The sequence below is a fragment of the Ornithodoros turicata genome, chromosome 6 (genome assembly GCF_037126465.1).
Source record: "Ornithodoros turicata isolate Travis chromosome 6, ASM3712646v1, whole genome shotgun sequence".
Classification (NCBI taxonomy): domain Eukaryota; kingdom Metazoa; phylum Arthropoda; class Arachnida; order Ixodida; family Argasidae; genus Ornithodoros; species Ornithodoros turicata.
Genome location: NC_088206.1, coordinates 35,338,066 through 35,348,692, shown reverse-complemented (window position 1 = coordinate 35,348,692; position 10,627 = coordinate 35,338,066). Strand labels below are relative to the sequence as shown.

The 10,627-nt window shown below is 43.5% G+C and overlaps 1 long non-coding RNA gene across 1 annotated transcript; it reads left to right on the top strand.

Annotated features, from left to right (window-relative positions):
* Positions 1-3,669: 3,669 nt before the first annotated feature.
* Positions 3,670-5,215, top strand: LOC135397848 (uncharacterized). Its single transcript, XR_010423801.1, has 3 exons — positions 3,670-3,872; positions 4,181-4,295; positions 4,883-5,215. It is a non-coding gene; the product is annotated as an uncharacterized LOC135397848 (long non-coding RNA).
* Positions 5,216-10,627: the final 5,412 nt, after the last annotated feature.

Here is a 10,627-nt window from a genome sequence, read left to right as displayed (position 1 = left end):
GGTGCGCGAAAGCGAATGTGGTTCGAAACACTCGGTTATTAGATGTAGCAGTCGTTCCTTGTGTGTGCTGTTCTCATTTTGCTGCCGATGACTACGAAGATGCCGTAGAAGGCGAATTGCGAAGACGTCCGAAGCACACTGATGCTCAGTACCCAGTGATTTTGCTTCACCGAGGTGACGAGTTCAACACAACGTCTTAGGTATGTACAGGCGTCACACATGTATAAATTATAATATAGCGACGACGTATTCCATTTCACTTATGTTATCCTACTTGTCCCGTACTCAACATTGTCAACATCAACAAATTTAATTTTAGGGGCCTTCCAGTGTTGAAGTGGCGCAAGACTGCTTCGTGTGTGTGTGATCCAGGCACTCAAGTTGACATGACAGAAATAGCTGAAAGCAGGTATGCAAAGTCCACAGATGGAAGTACTAGATTTGTTACGTGTAGCAGATTTTGCGACATTTTTTTTAGTCTTTGGACAGGTGCAGAACATTAGTATGACGTCAACAAGGGGAGAAGAAACCGATCAGAATTACTAGCTTGTTTGAAGGGTATAAGAATACTTCCGGTTGAGATGTAGTTATGACTTTATGACTAAGGAACGCTAATTAATTTTCTAGAGATGCATCCTCTACACTTGAATGCCCAGTGAAACAGCAAACGTTCGTTGTCTTTGAAGCCCCACTACTGGAATTGTTCAATGTGTGTCAGAGCTGCAGTGAGCCATGCAAGGTTACCATATCATATTGGTCCTAAATTTGCAGAGTTCCCCTATCTAGGACGCAACTGTCATTTCTCTCTATTGCTTTTCCGATCCTACCTTCTCGGAGATTAATGTGGTTCGCCATACACTGCATGGCACTGCCTTTCTCTATACTCATGCTTTCGGTTTCTTGTTCTGTTGAATAAATCTTCACTTGAGTTTGCAGCCATCACGCTGTCTACTGTGTTTGCCCCTCATCAATATTGATGTGCTGTAACGGTATAGCACATTAACATGCCAACAATTTACCAAACAACCTTGCCTAGTCCTACTTTTGGATGGAAACTGCACGATGTGGTAACATCCACATATAAAGTTTTAGTCGACGGAGATTTGCTGTTTTTGTACAACCTTCATTGTACATTTCTTTTGTCTCACTTAGCATGCCTGAAGAAATGTTCTGATCTTCATCAAGATGACAGGTCATTGTTCGATCTGCAGCATTATTGTTCCTGTAATCTTTTCACCAACAGAGAATACAAAAGTGAACAAATGGTAAAATATAACTAGCTCGTTAAATTCAAAAGAGAAAGACAAAACTGTTTATACTTCTCTTGTTTATTTTGTTGCAGGTTTTACAACTCAAGTACGTCTAAATATCAGAGTGCAGGAAGTCCTACTCTGTTTCCTAAATCCCTGGACAATAAAAAAGAAAGATATAGTTTGAGTTGTGACAAAATGTTGCTTCTGCTCTTATATTATATTTCAATTAAATGTTACGATGCATTCGTAGTGTACACTGAAGCCAGTTTCAGTTTGCAGGGCTGTCAAAAGTACTTTACAAAAGTACATCTCAATTACAGTAACAGAGAACTTATGCAATAAATTATTTAGCCATTTTGGAGTACTATGCACACCAATGGTGCATGGTTAACTTTGAACCCAGATCAAGGGTTAATAATACTTGAAGTCAGCCCTCAAGTCCTTCTTTACAAATGTTAGTTGGTGATTCAAGTACTCCGTTTGGCAAAACAGAGTTAAGTGTTAAATCCCAATCTTGGTTCAATTATTAGTTGACATTTGGAAACGGATTGTATCTCATTACGGCCGAAGTCTCATTACGGCCGAAGTCTCATTACGGCCGATGTCTCAATACGGCCGAAAGTCTCAATACGGCCGATAATCCTTTAATCCCCAAGTGTCTCATTACGGCCAAAGTCTCAACACGGCCGAAGGCAGTCTCATTACGGCCGAAGATGTCTCATAACGGCCAAATGTGAAAATGTGTATTGTAACCTGCATTGATATGCAATGTCGCAGCCAGGTATGGATATATATTCAGCAGGGTATAAGGCATGCACTGTGCCCTTAGGGCCCTTATCATATTTATATACACATATTGCGAGACAAACGGTATGTTATCATACCACAGCACAATGCAACATGTGTAATGTGTACTCCCACAAGGTAGTGTTGATGTTGCTGTGAAGCAGGCTACTATGTGGAGTTAGCTACTTGTAGAGAGGTAGATGAATATTGGCTTTGTTCTGACGCTTTTGGAGCCCTCCTACAGTCACTGGCCAAGACGGAACACCTATCTCAGTCGATGTCAGTTTATTTCCATTCGCCTTACAATTGTACAATTCTTGCTTCTGGAATGAATAATCCTGCAAGAAGCGAAGAGCAACCATGAATAGGCTAGAATAAAAAAAAAACAAAAAAAACAAGCATTTGTCTCTGCATGACTAGTTTTAATGTGCACAAGCTGCACATGTGTTGATACGTGTCTGTTATTTCATACAAGGTTAACATAAATCTTCATCTAGACAAAAGAATGACAAGCCTTAAAAATGTGACTTCCAGGTAAACACAGAGCATGACCATTATATGAATATAGGTTCAGTAGTTCATTCCCTTAATGGAAACATGTGAATATCAAATAGTGATACATTACAATTCATGAAATGATGCATGCATAACTTTCCATTTCTGGTTTCTTTTTTATAAAGGTAGTGCACTACTACAAAATTTCTCACTTCACAACAGAACCTTATGATGATCTTAACAGCTCACCTCTTCGGCCAGGACTCCCTGGGCAGCAACATCCTATTAGCCATGTTGTTTTTCTTTTTCGGAACCCTCCGTGCAGCCACATACCATGCCTGGAATGGAAAACCAGCTATAAATAACAATGTATTTGAATGACTTCCTCTTGAAGTGTTTATTCTAATCAGATATGCTTTTGTGCCTAGTATGGTGCGCGAAGGCACATAAGTACAACATTTGCAGACGTTCGACGTAAGCAGTTCAAGGAGATCAATTCAAGTACGCCGACTTGTGCTTTTATTTTTGAAGAAATACGACGACAAATTTTAACAAATTAAATATGGCTCACAATGATACGAGTAAATGCTGCTGTACGGTGATGCACTGTCGGTATCTTATCGTCTTCGAATAAATTTGTTGTTCCTAAACGCGCAACCAACTAGAAACAACGCAAACCTACGAACAGATACCGAGTTACATGTATTACAGGCACTTCGGCTGTTTTGATTCATTTAAATTACTCGTATGAGAATCCAACTACTAATCCAGACAATCTACGAAAGCATTACTCACCAGAATTCCTGCTGGACTTGGTCAACGCTGCGCGATATACGTACGTTGGGGCTGTGGCGATTCATTCAACTCGATTTGTACCGGAACAACAGGCGCTGCTCGAAAGACAACGACGGAAAATAGAGAGCCGCTATAAAGTCCGCTAATTTGCACATTACAGCACTACAAATCGATATATGAACACGTCGTAAACAGCAACCACTCGCTCACACAAGAAACGAGGTACCCAACGTTGCTAGACACCATCCGAACTCCAAAGTGAGAGTAGCAAAACAACAAGATATCAAAACACGAAAGGAAGAGTATTGATCCCCCCTCCCTTCTAGAGCATGCAAAACGTGATTTGCGCTGAGATGAACATATATGTTCATGACGCGAGTAATTTTCACTTTTCACTGATCCAAAGGAGGTCACGTGGGATTGCTTGACGGTTGCGAAATTAACAGCAATGAAAATGGCGAAACGAAACTTGTGAATCGTGCATTTGCTCTTCATGGTAGCTGCCAGAAAATCGAATCAAACTTATGGGACACTGGATTACAGGTATGTTGGCATCTTTTTCATTCCTGCATATCATTTCACATTACACTACGTGAATACATGGTGTCATGTCTCACGATGCTGGGGAAGTAGTTGCATGGGGAAGTAGTTGCATGGGGAAGTGTGCATGGTTGTAGACTTTTAATTTTTGATCGCGTAATCGAAATATCGGCACCTTTCGCATTGTGGCTTGCATGTGACCAACCAAGTGCTGTTCCCTTATTAGCGCTTCCTGCAAACGACAAAACGAAACATGTGGGAATGTATATTTTTGATTACTCATATAAAGCAAGAAAATGTATCGTTTTCAGGTTGCTGCCACTACTCCATGTGCCGCAATTGTCTTGCGTATATGATTACACTAACGACGTCGCCCACCACGGCGGAAGTGTTTTGCGTACACGCGTTTCAGCATGAAGCCTGCAGGTAACATCTGATGCTTACCCTTCTGGTATTCTGAATTTACATATTGTAGCTTAGAGGAATTCCGAATGCCCAGAGTGACACACACTTATAACATTGTGACATCAGTGCAGTGGCATAAGCCCTAATGTAGTGCCCCACGAAAATGAACGGGGGCAATGGTTTATCCAGAATCCCAAGCACGAGAGGTGTTGGAAAAAATTGTGGGGGGAGGTCTTCATTATAGTTACGTCATTACAGCTTAACATATCATTACAGACGTATCTGACGCTGAAATCACAAGGGCACCCCCCCCTGTAGGGGGTGCACAGGCAAAAACGTTAGGGGGTGTAGGGGGGTCTGGGTAAAGCACTGACGAGGGGGACTCCTCCACCCCATGTCAAGCCTCATAAAGCACCTCCTGAAATATTTTCCTGGCTATGCAGCTGCATCATTATGACGTAATTGTCATTGTTGTCCATAATTCTTGAATATGTTTTGAATATATGAAAAAAAAAGTCTGCTTGACAGCATATGTCTCATGGTCATTATCAAACGAAAGCATATGTCATTTTGTTCTGTGCCTTATGTAGTTTTTTTTTAAATTTCAGGTGGACGTAAATTGTAGAAGGCAGCTAGTGGGGGAGAAGATCATGGTCATAGGTCATGTGGCTCCTGGAGCTCCCAGTGGGCTCCCTTGTGGAGTACTTTTCAGAACACGCACACAGTTCGCTCACAGAACCAACGAGTAGGATGTTGCTTGAATACCGAGAGAAAATGGCGTAACACATACAAATATCGTGTGACACATATGACAATAAAACCATTTTTCACGAGGGATGCATGAAACACTGTCGCAATATTGTGTGCATGAACCATTGTGTGTGACACAAGCCGTGGGGGCACACCGCCTCGGACACATTTTGGGAAGCATAAAACACAGTATATACACAGCTGATATGGTGGATGCTTCTTTTTTCTTTTTGGCCGTTATGAGACATCTTCGGCCGTATTGAGACTTTGGCCGTAACGAGACACTTGGGGATTAAAGGATTTTCGGCCGTAATGAGACTTTCGGCCGTAATGAGACTTGGGCCGTAATGAGACTTCGGCCGTAATGAGATGTTACCTTGGAAACGTGGTCACTAAGAAGCATACTAAAAGGTTATGAACACAGTTCAGCTGAATGACACTGATGAAAATTATCTTACTTACTCCTCACATATACAATTGAGACATGAGTATAACCTACAAATACATCTATGCCCACAGGTTATTTAACCCTCCAGGAACAAACTAGTAATTATAATATGCTGTGACAGCAAACAAAAAGCAATGAGAAAAACTTGCAGCAAACAAGAAATGAAAATCTGCTGATAACGTTTTCTACAGGTCAACGCACTGATGGGAAAGCATCCCTAATAGCATGCATGACGCAGATCGAGATCCAGTGGAGTACTTTCTATTGTATTTTCTCAGAGCACCCCCATATCCTTCTTGTGAATGGCCGACAGGTGGTATAACGGAATTTCCTGCACAAATAAGGGTTTTCCGTCCAGTTTGCCGTTCAAGTAGTGCGTAAAGACAACACGGCGCTGCCGTGTATGTTGCCATGCTCTTCGGTTTTTCGGATGTATGTAAAAGACACTTGCAGTACTTCGGTGTCAAGGCACAGTATTTTGAAATATTTGTTAGTTCTGATGCAATCGTCTGCCTGCTTTTCACACGCATTCTCTACCTCTCGGCAGCAAAAACCGTAGTATCCATCCGTAGTATCCGTCGGTTTGCATTTCACACATGAACACCTGCACGACGAAAAACCAGCGCTTGTTTCGGCTTACACAAATGCTTCTCCCTGATACATGGAAATTTCATAAAGCAGTCCATGTTCACGGCACGGTGAGCTACTGCTGAGGACGAATGTGACTCCGATTGATCTCTGGACGAGGAATCTTCTGCTGCGAAGAACACACTTTCCAGCACGCTAACGCACGAACAACAGTTCTGTGTGAGCGACAGTTCTCGAATGTGAAATTCATGCGCACTCATGTTCAAGAGGCTCGACATTCTCGACGTAGAAAGTGGCCACAAATGCCCACTGCTATTTTCGTTTTCGCCGGATTAGCGCCCGGAAGTGCGCGTATTACATGCGTCCTCGACAGATGGCGCGGGGTCATGCAATTGTTGACAGACTGCACGGTTTCCTACTAGGTCCCTGGACATGCAATTATGGAAAATTCGATTACAGAAAAACTACAGCGACTTCAGCGGAGTTCTTTGATATTCGAACCTTTGAAGGTTCAAGCTTTTCGCCGAACATAAAGTTTCGATAGGTTTATATTCACTTTTCGGTCCCTTTAATGGGAAGATCTATGGTCACTTCGTCGACGCCCGTATCGTTTTCGGTAAATACGGTCTTTGCACCGAAACCTAGTAGGTAAGCAAAGTAATCTGATAATGTAAGCGACACGTTTTCCCGCAAGCTCAACGAACACTTCCTCGCTCATGCATCGTACGTGAGGGAAGCTCCGGCTGCAGACGCTCATGGATGGCGCTCACGAGAGCTTCGGGTGTTTCGTAGTAATTTGGTGGAAGTGAAATGCGCCGACTTTCTGTCTCTCGAATGTTTCTGTGGATGCGGTACGTCTTCACTATTGGATTACACGTGACGCGCTTGCGGGATCCTTCAACGTGGATGTGCTTCACCTGAATGAGGTCCAGGACCTCGGTCGACAAGTTGAAATTCGCCGGGAAAGAGAGCGAGTAAGTGTTGTCTTTGTATTCCACCCTTGATTCTGTATCGTTCTTTGCGCTGAAGAATTCGTTGAATGTGTCGGTAATTAGCGATTGGGATTCCAAAATTAAATCATTATTGATCACTATCACCCGGCGAACTCGCATCATAGCGGCTCTTTCCTCCGCGAGCGGTAACACGTTTGGGACAGCGCGTACTCTACCGCCCTCTGGGTGATCTCCATCGATGTCGACGGTTCTAAAGGCGAGATGCGGCGGTCTGTCGATTAATTTCACCGAGCGCACGCGCGACGGTAGCTTAAACACGCAGTGATCGTCCTCGTAAGTCCACTCTATCCCATATTCGGGAATATTTTATTCAATAGCGTGTCCGTGTCTTCGAACGTGAGCTGTTTTGTTTGCCACTTCTCCGTTGATAGCGTTATCAGGTTATCCAGCACTTGGTTCACGTTCCGGAAGCCGTTGGGAATCGAAAATCCCTCTGGACCGACGACGTACGAATCATCCAGGTGTAGCGGCTTATCTAACGCGATCGTGAAGTCATTCAGCGTGTTGGACGGGTGCAGGTCTAAGCTGGCGTTCGAGAGCAGATACACGTAAAATTCATTTTCTGACTTCGCTGACGGGCACCCAAGAATCGTGATCTTTGGCGTATCCGAACCAACGAATCAAGTAGTGCAATACCCCGTTAATTTTCTTCTTTCTAATCACCGCGGATATGAGTTGCTTATCGTACGAGGAAAGATGGTGGACGGGCTGCAGCTCCTGCTCGTAGAATGATCCCAGTATTTATTTTCCCGTCGAATCTTTCACATACACTACGGGTGGATCGGTCTTTCTCGTTCGCGACACCTCGAACACTTCGGCCGTCCACCTTTGATCGTAGCCTTCCCAGTTGGAAATCTGTTGCAAGTGGATCCTCTTTAAAACCACTTGCAAGTGGTTTATGAAACAATTCCCACTTGAGAAACCACTTCAGCCAGACCCCTTTGAGATCCACTTTGGAAACCACTTGTAAGTGGTTTATGAAACAATTCCCACTTCAGAAACCACTTGCAGTTGGATCCACTTTGAAAACCACTTGTAACCAAGTGCACTTTGGAACCCACTTGCAAGCAGATCCACTCTGGAAACCACGATGTGGTTTCCAGAGTGGAAAGGGCTGCAAGTGGCTTTCTAGGTGGGTCCAGCTCCAACTGGTTTCTGAGGTAGGGATCACTGCATAAACCAAACTACTTGTAGATGGTGAAAGAAAACATTCCTTGCTGCATAGTGTGTACATGGAGGAAGAAATGACACTGCACGTGGTAAAGCAGGGAACGTTATAGCAGCATTTGCAGTATTTTGTTCAGTACATAATCACAACATTAACGTGAACCTGAAGGCGTAAGTACAACAGTGCTTACTTCAGTGCAGAACACAACATATGTATTTAACTGTCCAAGTTAACTCTACAAACTCACACTCCCAGACCAGAAATCTTATTCGGTTTAAGCGGAGATCACATACACAATTTTCATTGAAAGTGACCAAAATTTATCATTCCGAATCGACGAATTTTTTAAATGTGAATGTGAAGTGGAACCGGTCGCACAATTGGAGGTCTGCCTATAGTTTCCCATTGGCCAACAGCATCAAGGATTTTCCCATTAAAGTCACACTGAAATTCTAATTTCCGATGCACTTTTTGAATGCGCAGTGATTATTCTGTTGCATCAGAAAGCATGTTTTCGCTGTAAAAATGAGTTACACAAAATACCGTTCCTGCGTGAACATTTATTCTTACACACATAAAAATACAGTAGATGTGAAAATATTTAAAGTGGCAGATACAACTGTGAAAGTTATTTGTAATGTTTTTATAAGAGCGAGTATTCACCAAGCGGTTGAAAATCGCTAGCAGGACATAGAAATGCCAAGAACAGAATCCGTAATAAGCACTTACATGTTGTGCAGGTATTCTGTCAATCATCAACACACACCACAAATCCACAATGAGAAAGTTCACAGAGATGTCTCCCCATGTCCGAACAGTGACGACGAAAAAAATAGCATGAAGCTTTTTTTCGTAGGAGATTTCTAATGCCCGTCCAGCTTGCCTTTCTTGCGTGAAATTTAAGTCCAGCTTCGTTGAGAATCCGTTTTGTCCACCTGCCAAATGCCGACGCCCCTATGCCAGTCGCGTCGAACGAGGGTAACCTTCAAGTAATAACATTTCGAAAGATAACGCAAAAGCTGCTGGAACAGCCGCATGTCAACGTATGTGAGCAGCAAAATATATTACATACCGTTGGACACAGCGCGTGTGGCAACACACTGAGAGCACGATCCTCCCGTCAACGGCCGCGGTGCCAGAGAGTGCAAGGGTAAAAACATGCACAGCGGTGTTGAAAAAAGGGGAATGCTTGAGAAATCGACTACTGACCTTAGAGACGGATAAAATCCTCGAAATCAAGCACGAATGACGCCGAGTACTTAAGAGCGACCGCGCACAACCCAATGCTCCAACATTTCGTGAGAGACTGGAGAGTGGAGACCGTTGGCGGTCCCGGCCGGCGTCCCCCATCGCTTCTGAAGGACGAGTCGACATACATCCACTGATTGTTGTACGGAATGCATTAAAAATGGCTTATAGTAAGAGGTGAAATAGCAAGGTACCATGGCACATGTACTTTTGAGGATAATACGTTCACAAACATTTGAAATGACGCGAACTATTTTCAACTCGCACGAGCCACGATGTGGTGCGCCACGGAGACGTATTACGACGCGCCCTCTTGGCGATGTCGCGGCCGACGTTCCTCCTCGGTCGATTTGTTCGGAATAAATTTTAATTTCAAGTTTTCATTTAAATTTCACTTGCAATAATTTCGATACGGTTCGTGTGATGGAATTTCACTTGTTTGAATTGGTTTGAATTAGTTCTTCCTCAACACGAACACGAAGCGTTCTTCTTAATTATATATTATCCTAATCATTTTTTCTTTTTCCTGCCAATAAATTCCCCAATCATATATTATTACTTAATTTGAGAGTGATGATATACTGTTGTACTCGACCTCTCGATCTTCCATCCTGAACCACTCTGGCCTCAAAGTGGGTACATTTCTGACCACTTTGGCCCCTAAGTGGATCCGTTCTTGACCTCCTTGGCTTCTAAGTGGATCAATTCTTCACCACTTTGGCCTTAAGTGGATCCTTCCTTGGCCACTTTAGCCCCAAAGTGGATCTCTGCTTGACCACTTTGGCCTTAAGTGGATCCCTCCTTGGCCACTTTAGCCCCAAAGTGGATCTCTGCTTGACCACTTTGGCCTCCAAGTGGATCCTGTTTAAACCACTTCAGATTCCACTTTGTTTTTCCAACTGGGTTTGGCGAACACGCCGCGATCTAACGCGAACCTCACCTGGTTCCCTGCTTTATACTTGCTCTCGCGCGGTGTCGGCTTACAATTCAATCTGTTGAACAGAGCTACTTCATTTCCGGCGTTCACGTTTTTCGGCTTTTCGCCCGTGACAGAGTGTACCGAGTCGTTATAGTCGGCCACTATCTTCGGTAGCGCGTTGCTATAATTAAACATCCCCGTACTAGTGAAATGCCTGGC